This window comes from Lissotriton vulgaris, chromosome 3_1 (assembly GCF_964263255.1).
Source record: "Lissotriton vulgaris chromosome 3_1, aLisVul1.2, whole genome shotgun sequence".
NCBI lineage: Eukaryota > Metazoa > Chordata > Amphibia > Caudata > Salamandridae > Lissotriton > Lissotriton vulgaris.
The window spans coordinates 160274999-160293280 of NC_141689.1; the positions used below are offsets into that span (position 1 = coordinate 160274999).

The following is an 18282-nucleotide window of genomic DNA, read 5'->3' on the forward strand; positions in this document are numbered from 1 at the left end:
TCTGGAAAAGATAGCAGTGAGTAATGACCTTCCTCAACAAGGTTCACCTTCTTGAGGAATCTAAAGCTGCATGGCTGCAGGTGTCGGCCCAAATGCTGAAAACTTTGTACCGTCTTTTTCATTGTAAAGGGCATTAGGAGAAATGTTCTTATTAATAGGTATCACCATGTTTGTGGTATTTCTTTTTGTTAAGTATTAAAGATATCTTTATTGTTATTTCCTTTGCTATTCAACTCTCGGTTCCAATATGTTGGTAACAATGATTATTATTTGTGATGATGGTTGAACGTAGCAGTTATATCTCAGCATTGGAAATAATCGAATGCATGTTGTAAATAGAGACATACTTGCTAATTACAATATGCACTGAAAGAACTAAATTACTCGGCAGATGGGTGCACTCATGAGATGCAAACACAAGATGGTGGCAGAGGTGGCAATTCCCACGTATCAAATACAATTCTACTCTGCATTTGTACACAGACTTATTTGTTGCTGCAGATAGGCTGCTATGGTTTTCTACTGGGGTAAAATCCATTCCAATATCTGTATATATGCTGCAATATTTATCTTTAGTGTACAAAGCATGCGTAATTCATCTGTTTAAATTGTATAAAACTCAATAAAAGTTTTTTTTTTTTTTTAAATAATTGTAAAGGGCATTAAGAATGAGCTGCTGTCCAAGAACATAAGAGCGAGGCCAACGAAGTATTCTCTGGCTGCCAACTTTGGTCCAGAGAAAAGCTAAATTTGTCTAAAAGTCCCACCCACTGCTTGGGCCATAAAACACTGACACTTTCTGCCACGGTTTTATCAAGGTTAGTAAAGATGAACCAGATAAGGGACAGAGATTAATGGCCTGACCTCAATGAGGAAGAGACACCCGAGTTTCAACAGATTTATCCCATTCCTGCATTACAGCGACACCTACCACTTCAGTTCTCTACACTGCTCACTGGGGTGGGATGGAGAGCCCAGGCACCATTACAACATTTTACTGCTGCTTCCACTGAAGATTGCTACCTTTTTTTAAAAATAAATTCCGGCTTTTTTTAAAGTCTGATATTCTGAAAGACCCAAATCTTCCATTTGAATAAAAATGTATGTAGAATTCTAGGTGTTCTTCCCTCTGTTTGCTTAAATAACCATTTACACATCATTTAAACAGCGCAAACGTTATTTTAAGGGGATTTCTTTTTATATTTGCCATTTAAAATGTATATTTCAAAGATGGAAAGAACAGAATTTCACCGATTTTCCAAATGTTTGGAATATGTCTTGATATACAAATACTGGCCAGGTGACATACTTTTGCTAGTTCGGCATCCAGGAGCTTTCATGCATTTCTATAGAGGATTTATGGCACAATTTCCTGTACTCGGACTTACAGCCTCCCAATTCACAGAATGCAATTCGCTCTCTATTCTCTTCTGGTGTGCTGTGCCCTGCTGTCTTAATGCCTAATCTTTCCTTGGGCTCACTTAACTTCATCTTGTATTTAAGCACCGATGATCTTGGCTGAATGTTCAACCCGTTTTTCTCTACATAAGTGTTATTAATCAGTGATCAGAGTAGGACTCATGCTGTGTATGCAAACCACCCATACCGTTTCTAAGCACAAAACTAATAAATGTTGTATGTAGTCCATGCTCAAAATAATGTATTCCTCAAATAAGGTTTAGATACAGTTCCTTAAAAACACCCTGCTATCTCAATCCATTACAGATTACCAGTTCTAAAACTGGGTTTAATAGTTTTTTAAGAGCAAACAACAAAGGCTGAATTGTTTGAAAGTGTTTTGACAACCAGTGATGCTGAAATTGTTAAACTATTTGGCATTCAGAGCTGTTTTTGCTAACCAGGCACCAGTTCCAGTTCTGTTCTGGTTCCAACATCAGAATTCCTCGACATACATTTTCAGGAACTATGATCACATAGTCATCCAAGGGAAAAACCTGAGGTGGGGGAAGCTGAAAGCAGCCAGTTTTGCTTCTCCTGGTTGTATAAGCAAAGAATCCCTGGAGCTGTGTGTCATCAACGAAGCCAGCTCTGATCTAAGAAGCACTATTATTAGAAGCCTGAATCAACTATACAGCTGGAGGCTATGACAGTCATGGTTTCTAAGTCCGAAAAAAAACTTCCCAACTTCCAATTTTGGAAGTGAATTTTCATTTGTGCTTTGCAGCTCAAGAATCTGTCAAACTTAATGTACACAGGTTCTCTAATCTTTTCCATCTGCGTTACAAGAAATGTGGGAGGACACAGAATTTGAAAATGAATTTCTTCATCAGATGATCTGGCATCCGGTGTTTTTTTCAAGTTTCATCTACTGTCTGTTGGAAAGCTGTTACTGCCAAAATATTACTCATATTTAGTAGGCTTTGGGTCAGCCCTTTGCTCATAACTGCATGTTTTTTTTATTGATCTCACTTGCCTGCTTCTGATTCGATGGCTCGCATCCCTATTCTTGTGTTTGTCACAGCCTGGAGAATTTACGTCTCAGTGTTTCAAGTGGATGATGCATCTTTCCCGCTGACATCAAGACTTTGCTTTACAATGCATGGGAAGGGCTATTTTCTCCGCCCCTCTCACCATAATTCCCCTTTACTCTATTTTTTACCTCCCACACTATTTAGCAACATTTTGTAATGGGACATCAGCTGTCAAGTCAGAATCAATAATACATAAAGAGAGCTGTTTCCACATTTTGGAATGATGCCTTTTACGGATCAGTAGTATTGCACTCCATCCAGGTGAACTTCAATTGAGAAACAAAATTATACTTACTGAGAATCAGTCTGACATCGTGACAAGGCACATCTCAAATTCAAGGCAGAGGAACCATCTCAGCAGATTAGAAAGAAATGCATCCCATCACTGAGCTTCATGTCTCTAGTAGATGGGTGGAAAATCAGGCTACTATATTGCCAGCTGGTGCGGTCTGTTGGAAGATGCACAAAGCTTGCAGAGTACTCCAATCAGCCCCAAAAGAAGCTATGGAACAGCAGCTTTAAAAAGGATCAAAGAACATTGTCAAACAATATCATTTTTGTCCACCTTGGCAGACTTCTTGGTCTGCACGATGTTATGGTTTCCCATTTTAAGTCCCAGGAAATAGATTTGAAATCCAAAGAGGCAAGTTGTGACACTATGGACCAAGTAAGAGACGACTTCACTTGAAACCTTTTAATATAGAAGGCGGGTTCATGGGCTCGCCCATATCGAAGAACAGTTATGAAGTTTCTAGAGATTTTAGAACATTCTCCCTATTGTTAAAGGAGGATGCCTTTAGCAGCTGGTACAAAATTAAATCCTTTCATTTGAAAATGTGAAGTATGTAGCGGAGGTAGAAAGTACAGCAACAGATTTTCTAAATGCCAATGGCTTCCAGAAGGCATTAAGAATAGGGTGCAAGGCAGGGCTAAAGAGGGATACTGGGTCTTCTGGTGCTACAACAGGTGTGTAAATGTACGTACTGCATGGGACTAACAAGTCTACCTGCTATGAATCTTTGTTGCATGTGTTCGCTTTCTGGAAGCGATGTGCAGATTTATAATTGGATAAGATAATAATGATAACATATTTTCACAAGGAAGGAGCCTCCTCAGTAAGCAGATACCCTAGTGGAGAAGTCCCCTTTTTGTTTTTGCCAACTAGTCTCCTAGAGGTCATGCATGTGGCCCTTTCTTCAGTCACTCGAATATGCTTCATCCCGCTTGCTCTCTACCACCTGTAACAACACTGGTATTCTTTCCCAACCCTTCTCTACAAACTATGTTTTCTTCCCTATAATACCAAGCGTCAGGCTCCACACAGTCCTGCATGCTTGCGTGAATCCACGATACATCACTGGTGGACTGGCTTTTTTTGTCAAAGGAGGAAGTAGGGGTTTGATTGGCACAGACCTTGGGATACAATTACTAAAAGCAGTTAGAAGCCTGGAGTCTTAGATGACAGGGGTAGGCCAATGGGGTGGGGGACTTGCACAAGCAACAAAGTGAAAAATATATTAGGAAAACAGAAAACCAAGAAAGGTTTTGTATCTGGCTCCATTATGCTTAGTTGTGGTGCAGTGTGACATAGTAAATGCTATTTGTTGGGAAGACAGGATGTGTTAATCATAAACAATCCTACAGTATGGTTCCTGCTTCCTTAATGGGGGAGGGCATTTAAAAACCTTTAACGTTAAGACCATAACAACACTGGAACATAAAACATGAGCCATTTGTGGGATTCAGAGACTGTCTTGATGAGTGAAAAGTTATGTAAAAAGAAAAACATGGTATGGGTAATGTGTGAAAAGACCAAAAATGACAGACAAAATGTTTTAACTTTTTGTGGTTTTCGTGCTAGAAATAGAAACTTTCAAAAAGCACACATTTACAACTGTATGGTAATCTATTCATGTACAGACGTTGCACTAATGTAAATACTATGCATTAAAAGATAGAGAAATAGCACTCAAACAAGAGAAAGGATTGTGAATCTGGGTGAAATTTAGACACAATACAATTCTAAATGTACAGAGAATTAATACATTTCATTATGATTTTGTACATATCTTCTATGTCTAGGTAGTTTTTAAAGTAGCTGATCTCACAGTTTAAAAAATAATGAGGCCTTAAAAGGACAGACATGCTTGGATTTATGACCAATATCTATATTAAAAAAACAAAGCGGTCACCTAACAAATATCAAAATTACTACTCATGGTGTTCCAGCCAACGAGATTACCCATCATGCATAAAAATGTACCACTTGGATGTACTGATCTAACATCCACAGCTACTTTATGACACCACCCCGTCAACATCCACACATAATACATGGAAGCACCTGCCAACATTCACAATCATATGGTAGTACTCAACCAGCATCCAGAAATACAGGCACTCTTCCCCATTGTCCTGGTATTCACAAACTACCACTAAGTCAATTTCCACAAATACGATGTGGCAACACCAATCAATATACACAAAAAACTAAAATGTAGCACTCGCCCAACATCCACAGCAACATGAAATCTCCCTACTAACTTCCACAACTATCACATGGCAGTGTTCGGCTAACACTCACATGAAAGCACTTGACAACATTCACAATCACATGGTAACATCAGACCAACATTCAGAACTGCATGGCATCACCCCTCAAACAACCACAGCTACCACATGTAACCACCCGGCAAATATCCTCAAGATCCCATGGTAGCAACAGACCAACATTCAAACTGCATAGAATTACCACTCAAACAATCACAACTAGCATACGTAACCACTAGACCAATATCTACAACTATGGATGCCACAGCAGTTGTCAATACCCACGACAATCACATGGTAGCAACGGACCAACATTCACAACATGGCCTACCCTGCCAATATACATAACTATCACATAGCATCACCACACTAAGTCACAGCTACTACATGGAAGTACCCACAATGTACACAACTAGCACTTGGATTTATCCACAACTAACTCTTGGGAGCACCCAGCTAACATCCAGAAGTACTACATAGGAGCACCGGGCCTGCGTGCACATCTACAACCTGGCAGCACTTATCCAATTTTACCTAGATTCACAGAAGCTTCACAACGTCGCCCCAGGAACCTCCAAAAATATCAAGCAACAGCATCCGACCAAAACGCGAAATTTCACAGGGCAGCACCAGATCAATGTCACCCAGGGTTACAGATGTCAGGTCAAATGGACAGACGGTCTGCCTTTATCTGTGGCCTACTGATTAGAAGAAAACTATTGCTGGAATTTCCACTGACAAAATTCTGATGTTAACCTCAGAGGGAGACGTGTTCCAAAAAACATAACACACGGAGCGGATTTCAATTAAACAATATTCTGAATGTATTTCCACGTCTTTGGATTGCGAATCCTGTGCCAGTCAGTGGCATTTACAATAAAGGCAGATTTCCAATGCAATTCACCAGGAGAATCTGCCACTGGCAGATCTAGTTGGCACTGCCCGCTGCCATATGCCACCCCCCTTGTGGAGGCACAGCGGGGACGAGTAGTTCTGGGGCGATCAAACTGTTCTTCCAAATCTATGCAATTCTCGCTCTCACTGGGTGTCTTTCAGAACAAGCCCAGCTCCCACATCCAGCCATCTTTATGCAACCGGAGCACCAAATGCAGCTGCTCCTCTTCCCACTTCTGCTGCCACTTAGCCGGGTAACAAGCAGAGGTCTCTTTTGTTTCTGAATTGCCTATCAAAACCCCTGACTGGACATCTTTTCGGATGGTTCTCTAATTGTAAAATCTCAGTTCAAGTGGCTGTTTGTTTCTAAGCAACCATCTGAGTGTCCCTGAAGAGCCAGTGTGTGCAGATTTGCTAGTGTCAGCAGTGCAAAGGGTCATTCTTAGTGACAACACCCCCATCCCCCGACCCACCCCTCTTCCCTGTGCAGCACACAGAGACAAGCTCTGGACCGAGAATGGCTGGAAACGACCAGAGTGGCTGGCAGAGAAAAGAAGCCATCACCAGGGGAGCAGAACCCCCTCTCTACCACGTATCACGTGTGGAAAGAACATCCAATCAGCCAACGAGAAGCAAACTCCACAGCCTCCTGCTAAATAACAGCACACACCGACAGCAGCAAAGAGACAAGAGAAGGGAAGCAAGCATTGCCATGCTGAGGCCAGAGAACACGGGCCACTGATTGGCAATGCTGTGTACGACCAGGCCACTAGATGACTGACTCTATGCCACCCTACAAAGGCCCTTGTACACGTCCAATGCTACAAAGCAAACACAAGGAGATGATGGACGGAGAACGTGTTTTAGCTCACTTCGTTCTTCTGCTCACTTCACCAACCCAGTTCAGACCCAGCCTTATGCAAATCAGTCTTGACATTGTTCCTCATTGGAATGGTCCAGTCCGAGGTGCCAAGCCAAATCTTCCCTGGACCGAAAATAAGCATAATGGGGCCAGTTTTAAGGTAACACCCCTTATCAGCCAGGCTAGCTTGAATCCAGTGGCAAAGTGAACAAGGGACCTACGTCTGGGGGAGAGTGTCTGAAAAGTTTTAGCACTCCATTAATCATCTCTTTGTGTTTGCTTCGTTCGCCCCAAGTTGGCAAGGTATGCCCAGACATGGGTGACTTGCTCACTTTGCCACTGGATTCAAGCTAGTCTGGCTGATGAGGGGTTTTAGCCCAAAATGGGTCCCTGGATGCTTGTTTCCGGTCCAAGGAAGACCTGGCTTGGCAGATCGGGCTGGACCGTTCCCATGAGGAACAGGTTCGAGATTGATTTTTATATGGCTGGGTCTGAAGTGTGGTGGTGAAGTGCGCTAAAGAACGATGATGGATTCAACTCAGATCTAATAGTGACTGGGGGTGATTGTCTTAAAAGTTTCAGCTCTCCGTCATCATCTCTTTGTGTTTGCTTTGTACGTCCGATGCTACATCAATGCAAGCTTTGTCCCATCAATGTATGCAGCCCTATAGGACGCAGGGGTGAGATTCTGCTTCCACACATCTAGCTATCCTCGCACTACACACAGGTAGGCAGCCTCTATGTGCACCGGCTGCACCTTCCGAGTACACACACACACACACACCTCTGCCGCCTCAGTCTACACATCTGGACACCAGGGCGCCACTGTATGTCTGGGACAGATAAGATGAAATCGATATGCAATGGATCTACATGAAACTAGTTTACATGGTCAATGGTTACCTGAAAAACTCAGGCATTCTTTGACCCATGTTGGACACCCCCGGTTTTACGCAGCTTGTGCCTCAATGGCGCCCTCTAGACAGCCCCTGCCTCCATCCTGAGTGCAGAGTCCCACGCTGCCTTCACCGTGCCACACAAGGTCTCTGGCACGTACTACAACATACACAGAAGCAATCATCCCCTCCACTCTAGGTGCTGCCCACACACACTGCACCAAGCACAAGATGCATCACAGCATCCCTTTCTCTGCACGGTGTGTGGGTACCATCTGCACACAGCACAGTGCACACGAGGCAGTCTCACACTGCATTACGCAGCCAATGCACAGGCTGTCTCCATCCAATCACCTCATACAGCACACTGCACACGAAGCATCTCGCACTGCACTATGCAGCCATTGCACAGGCTGTTGCCCCCCAACCCAATCAACGTACACAGCACAGTGCACAATAAGTCTCAACACTGCACCACCATGCAGCCATCGCACAGGCTGTCTCTGTCCAATCACCTCATAAAGCAGAGTGCACACCAGGCAGTCTTACACTGCACCGTGCAGCCATCGCACATGCTGCCTCCTCCCCAATCACTGTACACAGCATAGTGCATAATAGATGGTCTCAACACTGCACCATGCAGCCAACGCACAGGCTGTCTCCGCCCAACCACCTCAAAAGGCACAGTGCACAACCGGCAGTCTCACACTGCAACATGCAGCCATCGCTCAGCCCAATCACTGTACACTGCCATATGCAGCCATCGCACAGGGTGTGTCCTCCCAATCACCGTCCACAGCACAGTGAACAAGAGACAGCCTAAACACTGCACCATGCAGCCATCGCCCCACCCAATCGCTGTACACAACAGTGCACACGAGGCAGTCTCACACTACACTAGGCCATCATATCTCGCACAATCACTGTATACAGTACAGTTTACATGAAACTGTCTCTTCGTCCAGTCCCTGTATACACTCATCATACAAGAGACATTCGTCACATCTACATAATTACCCTTATATAGTCAATCTGCGTCCCACACTGCTGCCCATGTTTACAGGACACGGTCCGTCGCCCTATCGACTCCACCGAAGAAAGACAACATAAGCCTGTCTGCAGAGGCACGCCATTGCACAACGACACAATACACAAGCCTGTCTGCAGAGGCACGCCATTGCACAATGACAATACACAAGCCTGTCTGCAGAGGCACGCCATTGCACAATGACACAATACACAAGCCTGTCTGCAGAGGCACGCCATTGCACAACGACACAATACACAAGCATGTCTGCAGAGGCACGCCGCAGCACAACGACCTCTAAATGCACATTCTCCAGGCGGGGCCTCTGCACAAAGAGACAGTCGGTACCCATGCACAGTGGTCTCAGCACGGTACACGAGAGACAGTTGCCACATCCCTGCCTCTAATGAGAATCCTCCAGTGCCCATCACGCTGTCACCGGCTCCTGGCACTCCCAGGTAAGCACACATTGGCCTCACGACACATCACAGGCTGCCATCACGACACAGACACACCTCTAAACACCAAAAAAGACGCCCTTCTTGTCCCAGGCACTCTTTCTCCCTGCAATTACAGATTTTTTGTATATTCAAATAGAAACAGTCTCACGGTATGCACCACCAGAAACAGCCCTCTTTATCCCCACCAAGTCAACCTTTTTATCCCGTACATGCAGCCGCCCCTTTTTCGCTCTAAGAGCAGACATCTTTAGCACAGAGACATCTCACTTTAGTCCCCAAATTAGACAGCTCGTAATTAACCACAGAGACATCTCCTCTTTAACGCCAAGCAGAGACAGGCTATGTTATCCCTCGGCAGTCTCTTCCGTCCCAAAGAGATTTATCCCTTGATCTCTTTTCACGACAGTCTATAACTCTCAAGTGAGACAGGCAGCCTTTGTCTCCTCTGAAAGACGTCCGTTGGCCCTCATCAGTCGACGTCATCTATTTTTCCTGGTTGAATCCCACCTCTTTATTTTGCAGTAGACACATCCAAGCCCCAACCCCGCCCTGCAAAGACAGCCACTTAGAAGGAGTTGTCACTCGCAGCCAACCCTTGCCCACACACGTGGGTGTCTCAACCTCTCTCCCCCGCGGTTTGTCCTTGATGCGCCAAGCACATCCTCCCACGTGAACAGCGTCCCTCGTCCCAGAGATGCATGTCTCAGCCCCCAGACCGCTAACGAGCGATTCTCTAAAGTTACAGAGGCCAGCTGTCAATCATGCGCTGGCCTCTCCACAGACACGGGTGCCTCCTTTCATCACAGTGGCAGCTGTCGTTTCTATCGGAAGCGGTCTCTTCCAGCCCCAATGATTTCTCAGCACTCATTTCAGTGGCGGCTGGCACCCCCTTGCCCAGGAGGCTACCGCTGCAGCCAAAGGGCTCTCAGCTGGTACCACATCTCTGGTAAAGAGAAACAGATGACGCTGTTGGAGATGCTAATGGTCAGCTCTTAATGAAACCCGGAGTCTGGGGACACCAATTCCACCAGCCAGGGCGTAATGTCACTCACAGTCCCAAAGGGTGTCGTCTCAGGTATAGAGCCACGTGGACTGTCTGCCTACAGGTAGGTCCTCTGTCACATCCTACCTCTCCTTTTTAGCGACAGCTAGCATCTTTATTCACAAGAACGATTTGTCTCTAATGCCTAGCATCTGTCTGATCCTCTCTCCTCTTTCTTGACAGCTGCCGTTCTCTCTCACAGAGGCTGTCTCTTCCTATAGCTTGGGGTCCGCCAGACCCCCTTTCTTCTTTAGTGAAAGTGGTCAACCTTCTCTTCACCGAGGCTGTCTATCTATCCCTAACCTTGGCGTCTCTCCGATCCTGTCTCTACGTAAGTGACAGCTGCTATTCTCTCTCTTCAAATGGGCAGTCTCTGCTTATAACGTGAGAGGTCTGTTCTGCCCTCTCTTTTCTATTTAGTGACAAATGACAGCTCCCTTTATAGAGACTGTCTATTCTTAAGACATGACGTTTTTTCAAACCATCTCTTCTCTTGAGTGGCAGATGCCACTCCACTCTCTTCACGGATGCTGTCTATTCCTAAAGCCTGCCGTCTCTCCGATCGTCTCCTCTTTTGTGACAGCTGGCATTCTCTCTCACATAGGCTTTCTCTGCCTACGGTCTGGGGTCCGACCGGTCTCCTGTCTGCTTTAGGGACAGCTGTCATACTCTCTTCACAGGGACGAGCATCTCTGCTTCTACTGACAGCTACCATTCTCTCTCTTCACAGCCTTATCTATCCCTAAATCCTGGGGTCTGCAACTCTACTTTAAAAAATAAAAGTTACTCCTTGCTCTTCAGATAGGCTGTATTTACCAACAGACTCAGTCAGATTCTTTCTCGGTTTTGGAGATAGCTGGCATGCAACACTAGACAGCAGCAATACATCCCTGCATCCTGGGCGGATGAGTTCTCTCTTTAGTGACAGCTGGCATAAAGTACCTTCCCAGAAACCATATACCATTACAGCCTGGGGTCTATGTGATCCTATCTCGTCTTAAGTGACAGCTGTCACTCTGCTCTTTTCACTACTGATGTCCATGTTTACTGCCTGGTGTCTGTCGGATGCAGTCTCTTATTCAGTGAGAGCGGTTGCTCCTGTGGCTCCATAGAGTCATCCCTACAGTCTGTGGTCCTTCATGCCCTCTTTATTCTTTAGTGATAGCTGTCACTCCAGCTTCACAACAAAGATGTCTGTCCCTACAGCCTAGGGGCAGTCAGGTTCTGTATACCCATTATTGCTAGCTGACACCCGTGTCCCTCTACACAGAGACCCTTTATCCTTACAGCCCGGGGTCTGACAGGTTCGGTCTACTCTTTAGTGACAGCTGTCACTTCTTTCTATTCACAGTGGACGTCTCTCTGATCTTAGTTACTCTTCGGTACCGATCGTCAATTCGGTCTCTCCACAGAGACTGTCCACCCCCCGACTAGTGTCTGCAAGATCCTGCTTACTCTTTGTTACCAGCTGACACTCGTGTCCCTCTACAGAGACCCTCTATCTTTAAAGCCCGGGGTCAGGTCCAGGACACTCTATAGTGACAGCTGATACTCCTGTCTCTCCACAGAGACTGTCCACCCCCCCAGCCTAGTGTCTGCCAGGTCCTGCTTACTCTTTGTTACCAGCTGACACTCGAGTCTCTATACAGAGACCCTCTACCTGTAAAGCCAGGGGTCAGGTCCAGGCCACTCTTTGACAGCTGACACTCCTGTCTCTCCACAGAGACTATGTATCGCTACAGTGCCAAGTTCTGCCTACTCTTAACTGCCAGGTAACACACCAGTCTCTCCACAGAGCAACCCCTACATCGTGTAGCGGGTTAGATCAGATTTACTCTTTAGTGACAGCTGTCACTCCTCTCAATCCACAGGGCTGTCTATCCCTACAGCCTGTGGTCTGTCGTATCCCCTTTAGTGACAGCCTCCACTGAGGCTCTCTATCCCCAAGATTGGGCCTGGCAGACATTATACATTCTCAATTAACAAAAAACCCTACTCACTGATCACAGAGGCGCTCTGTGAGCTACTCTCTCCTACTTAGTTACTGCTGTCATGTCTCTTTCCGTTTATACTCTGGTTAGGTCCTCTCTTCCGTAAAGTGACAGCTGCCATACCCCCTCTCAGCAGGCACCCCTCTCTCTCCAAACATCTCTTCTGTAGCCCAGTCCTTCTCTTCTCTATTGGTAGTCACAGTCTCTGGAACTGTCTCTCCCTATGTATGGGGTTTGAGCTGCTCTAGTCACAGTACTGACAGCTGTCATCCTCTCTCTCGTCACAGAGACTGCTTCGGTTTATAGCCAGGAGCTCACTCTCTCTTTCTCCCTTGGTGGCAAGTCACGGCTCTCTTTTTATCGCAGGGGACTGACTCTCCCTGCAATTTGGGGTTTCAGTTGTTCTGTTCCTTATACTGACAGCTCTCGTGCAGTCCTTCTCTCTCTCTTCAGAGACTGCCTCGATCTACAGCCAGCAGACCACTCTCTCTTCCTCCCATGGTAGTCAGTCACAACTCTCTTTTCTGTCTCAGGGACTGTGTGGTGCTAGAGCTGCTCTAGCCCCAGTACAAGCAGCTGTCATGCTGCCTCTCTCGTCACAGAGACTGGCTCGGCCTCTAGCCAGCAGCCAACACTCCCTTCCTCCCTTGGGGGACAGTCACAGCTCTCTCTGCTATCCCAAGGACTGTCTCGCCCTCTGTCTGGGGGGAAGAGCTGCTCTACCCCTAGGCCTGACAGCTATTGTCATCCTCTCTCTCGTCACAGAGACTGTCTCTTCCTCCCTTGGTGGGCAGTCACAGCTCTCTCTGCTATCCCAAGGAATGTCTCGGCCTCTGTCGGGGGGGGGGGGGGGGGAGGGGGGAGGGAAGAGTTGCTCTATCCCCGGGACTGACAGCTGCTGTCATCCTCTCTCTCGTCACAGAGGCTGTCTCTTCCTCCCTTGGTGGGCAGTCACAGCTCTCTCAAGGACTGTCTCTCCCTCTGTCTTGGGAAGAGCTGCTCTATCCCCTGGACTGACAGCTGGTGTCATCCTCCCTCTCGTCACAGAGCAGCTCACTCTCTCTTCCACCCTTGGTGGGCAGTCACAGCTCTCTCCCTCTGTCGTGAGAAGAGTTGCTCTATCTCTAGGACTGACAGCTGCTGTCATCCTCTCTCTCTCGTCACAGAGGCTGCCCCGTCTACAGCCAGCAGCTCACTCTCTCTTCCACCCTTGGTGGCCAGTCACAGCTCTCTCTCTTCTATCCCAATAACTCTCTCTGTGCTTCAGCAATATTGACAGCTGTCATGCTCCCTGTCTTCAGAGTCCGTCTCTGCCGCAGCCTGCCTATCTTCCTCTTCAGTCACAGCTCTCGCTTCTATCCCAGGGGCTGTCTCTGAGGTTCATCTGACTTAGCCCACCACTTACAGCTGTCACTCCCCTTGTTCCAGAGATTGTCTCCCTCTCGTGCCAGTCTCTGCCTCTCCCCCCTCCCCACGCGCCGGCCCGGTCCGGCCCGGCCGCCCCGCTCACCGTGCGGTGCCGCCGCTGCTGCCGCTCTCCTCGCCTCTCGCTGACTCCTCTATCCCGGCTTCACCCTCGCAGCCAACGAACCCAGCTCGAGCGCCCCTGACGTCACGGGGAACCCGCCCCCGCCTCGCAGACAGCCACGGCGCCGACTCCGCCCTCGGGGCAACCTCCCCGACGAGACCCATAGGATGAGTACCACGTCCATCTCAGCAGAGGGGCGGTGCTTTCTCATTGATGCACTTCAAAGGCTTTTCAATTCACAAGCGCCTGGCGCTTCCCTTGGGAAACACCGGCATAGACAGAGTAGAAGGGCAACTGATCCAGCTACCCATCCCACCCCAGCCCGCCCTCACCCGCGTGAAACTCTGACGGCCATTTTAGAATGGTGTTTCATTTGGATTAAACGAAGAAGAAACATATTTTTGCACAGGCAATCTAGAATGCTATGGCTTTACCACAGTACGATTCAAAATGCTGTTATTTCTTGTACCCCTCCTAAAGAGTCGTAGTCGTTTGTTAAAATAAAAAAATTGCAAGCTTTTGTGTATGTTTTCGGTACGCTTTGTCTACGTTTTACTTTGTATCTCCAAAAAAGCCAAAGGTCGAGCTCTGTTTCCGAAAAATATTTCTAGTGTGGCTTCTGCTCTGAATCCCAACTATTGGCTCGTTCTTTTCTCTCCGCTCTTTCAACCGCACTTGCTCGACACGTTCCCCAGACTTTTATTGGTTAATCTCTTTTTTTTCTTCAATTGATGGTTTCCCTTGTTTCCGATTGGTTATTCAGGGAGGCCAAGTGGGCGGGGCTGTCGATTAGCTAGTCTTTCTTGATCTTTCCACGAGCTGGAGTCTCGCGCTTTCGTTCTTTTAGTCCAATGGTTGCCTGGCAGCAGGGCAGGCGGCCAGGCACGTCTGTGTAGGCGAGAAAACGTGAGCTCGGCAGTTGGAATCCCAGCCGAAGGTTCTGGAAGTTCACTCGACGCCACCTGACCGGATATTGGCAGATATGGGCTGCAAAGTGGCGTGTCTGCCAAGCAAAGGGATACTGACATCAAGCAACATCATGTTAATTGGTTTACAGTGGGACAGAGACTGCTTCGAGCGGCATGGGAGGATGCTCCTTGAGCGCAGCCCTGCACACTGTGAACAAAGCATTATCTCCAAGGACTCTGCGTTAAATCATTAGTTGATAAGGAGGGACGAAAATAAAGTTTCCTGCACATTGCAGCTTAAGGAAATCGTTTTCCTTTAGCGATGCTTATAAGGAAATGTGTGACTACCTGCAGTTATGTATTTGCCAAATTTGCAGTACGCACAAAGCAAACACGAGATGATGGACTGAGCGCTGAAACTTTTCAGACTCTCACCCGGTTGAATCCATCATCATTCTTTTTGCTCACCATGCCACCCCAGAGACATCCGTATGCAAATCAGTCCTGACCCTGAACAGTCCACCCCAAACTGCCAAGCCATGTCTTCCCTGGACTGGAAACAAGCATCCTGGTACCGGTTTCGGGCTAATAGCCCTCATCAGCCAGGCTATCTTGAATAGTGACAAAGTGAGCAAGGCACGCACGTCTGGGCATATCCTGCCATTTTATGGCTAACAAGCACTTACCAGTGCCTTTAAAATGCTGCAGCTACTGAACTCCGCTGCCACCGGCCAGTGCTGCACACTTATCATCACTACTCGCTGTCAAATATCTGCTGCTACAGGCAGGCTGCATCATCTCGCTTTGCGGACTGCTGTCTTCCATGGTCTGCAGAACAGCCAGCTTTCTCTCTGGGGCGGAACCTTGCAGATGTCTCAGGACTGGAGCTGTCAACAGGATTTGAGTGGACTGGTCACCTCTAGGTAGTGTGGCGCGAGCAGACAAGGCTAATCCTCAGGGCGATAGTAAGTTAAGCATTCATGATCACACACAGTAAACCCACTGACCCACCACAAATGGACACCAGTCGTATGGTTGTATCAAAAATACGTATACTTTATACAAAAGATAGATTCAAGCAGGATTATCACAAGACCAGAATAACGTTTACTAAATTGAGGTCACCAGATTACAATAGGCAAACTTAGTCTTTCAGTGTTCGCTGTTCAGCAAGGTACGATGACAGGGAGAACGTTGCGGACCCTGGATCCGATATGAACTCGAGACGGAGTACAAGTGTACCTTACTGGTGGCAGTCCGAGGCGTTTCAGGCGCGGCTACTTGTGAGGGCGGACCCCGAACGAGGCCGACGGTTCTCCACAGGATCTCTCCGGCTCAATCCCCCTCGAGGAGCGAGGTGAAGGAGCTAGACTGTGGAGGGTTGCGGCGATCCGTGATCGGTGCAGCTCACTGGGCGAGGCGCCGTTCAGGCCTGCGGGGCATACTACTTCTTAGCACGCCGGGTCTGTCTCGTGAATCTGTGAGGGGCGTCGAGTTCTCGGGCAGACGGGTGCAGCACCAGGCTTCCGGTACCACAGTACGGGGAGGCCTTTCTTGAGGTGTGGCACGAGCCTTGGTATGCAAGAGCGCAAAGCGAGACAGTCAGGTACGTTACGACGTACGGACCGTCCGAGGCTATGAGATGCTCTCCGTGCAGATTCCGGCTGGAGAAGATGAGCGGTGCGAAGCTCGCTCCGTAAGCAGCGAGGTGACAGGAGAGCAGGCGGCCCGGCACTGAAGAGGAGAGCGGCTCTGGGATGAGCGGGGCTCTCTACGGCGGGGCGACCAAGCTCCGAGCTGTCACGACCTGGGAGAAGGCGAAGGCACCCGAGTCACAACTCTGGCGAGGGAATAAGAACTGAGGCCCCACAGCAAACGGGCACAAGCAGAAAGAACTCCGTGGTCCTGGGGTTCCGTTCAGGGGGCAAGCTCTCGATCATGCCTTTGAAGATAGTTTCAGGCACAAGTCTACAAAGTCCTATCTGGTCCTTTCCTCTCCGTTCTCAGCAAGGCACCACTGCAGGCCAGTCTCACAGGATACAGACTGGTTTCCGTCCTTCAGCTTCTCTTGGTCCTTCTAGTCAGGCAGAGGTTCGTTGTGGTCAAAACTGGATCTGATCTGTAAGGAGCGGAGCTCCTATATTTATACTGCATTTCTTTTGTCTTTGCAGGCCAGGGGGCCTGAGCCTGGTTCAACCCGGTTCTGAAGTACTTTGTTGACAGGACGCTGCCGTCTTCTTTCGGGGTGCGGGGCAGAGACATCAGACGCTCCGCAGGAGGTGGAGCCAGCATTGTGGTGGTGGAGCACAACCCTATTCAGAGTCAAGGACTATTCCTCCCACCCATCCTGGTGTAAGCATCTCATTCACCACCTTGAGCACCCGACTATCCCCCGGAATCTCCCAGCCCTGTCACTCACACAAACCCAGACAGCAGATACACATCCTGGCAGAGGCGGGCTGAACAGTTAGGCGAGCAAAGGCTAACTTTCTAAAAGTAGCAGTTGCAAACACAGGATATTAAAATAAACCTTACTAAAGGAAGTATTTTATTATTCTGAGTTCAGGCATACTAAACTCGACTTGCTACCGTGTTCCTTGAGCCTGCCGGGACTATAGCGTGTAATAGCTCCGACAGCTCATCTGGCCTAAGAGAACCAGTAGCCCTTCAATAGTGAAGAACGAGAGAGGCAGTAATTCACTACTAGGACATGCCACACTCTAGGCCTGTCCTACCTTACGCTTACAAAGCACCCTGCCCGTAGGCCTACCATAGGGCTGACTGATATGAAGGTGAGGGAAGGTTCTGGGACTGGCAAGTGTGGGCACTTGCACAGCCAGCGTGACAGTACGGAACTGTACGCGGGGTCAGCAATGGCGGACCCGAGACATATCTTACGAGGCCGCTTCTGTGGGTGGCGCAACCAGCGCTGCAGGCCCACTAGCGGCATTTGTATGTTATGTTATGTTATGTTAGTGCTATTTGTATTGCGCACGGCTGCTCCAGCGAAGGAGCGTCCCGGCGCACCGACAAGGTGGCGAACACAACACAACTGGGGAACAGAAATAATTATTAAGAAATTGGGGAGTGAAGGATTTAACAAAGCTCAGCAAATAAATGTGTTTTAGCGACCTTGCGGAAGGAGAGCAGGTCACCAAAGGTCCGGAGTTTCAAAGGGAGAGCGTTCCAGAGTGCGGCTGCCCGCACCTTAAAAGAGCGACCCGACTGAGTTTGAACCGAGGGGCTACCGCTAATTCTTGGTCTAGCGAGCGCAGAGTGCGGCCCGGGATGTAAGGGCGCAAGAGTTGGTGCAGTAAGGGAGGTGATAGGCCCTTCAGAATTTTGAAGGAAAGGCACAAAACTTTAAAGTGGATCCGCTGCCTAACGGGTAACCAATGCAAGGCTCGCAAAGATGGACCGGCCGAGCAAAACCTAGGAAGACCTACGATCGCTCTGGCCGCAGCGTTCTGCACTCTTTGAAGTCGGGTTAACTCAGCCTCGTTTAATCCTATAAAAAGGGAGCTGGCATAGTCCAACCGCGCCAAAACCGTTGCTTGCACCACCAATTGACGAGTTGCGGCATCGAAGTATTTAAGGGCAGGGCGCAGATTGCGCAGGATGCCGAAGCAGC

The 18282-nt window shown here is 48.0% G+C and overlaps 1 protein-coding gene across 2 annotated transcripts in view; it reads right to left on the bottom strand.

The window, feature by feature from the left end:
- Positions 1–13829, bottom strand: part of DNAJB5 (DnaJ heat shock protein family (Hsp40) member B5) — a 75979-nt gene extending 62150 nt beyond the window's left edge. Inside the window, exon 1 of one of the 2 annotated variants that reach the window (XM_086960258.1) lies at positions 13726–13829. The gene's annotated coding sequence lies outside the window, so the exon portion shown is untranslated. The remainder of the gene's footprint in view (positions 1–13725) is intronic. The other variant, XM_086960257.1, reaches the window with a different exon arrangement.
- Between the last annotated feature and the right edge of the window lie 4453 nt (positions 13830–18282).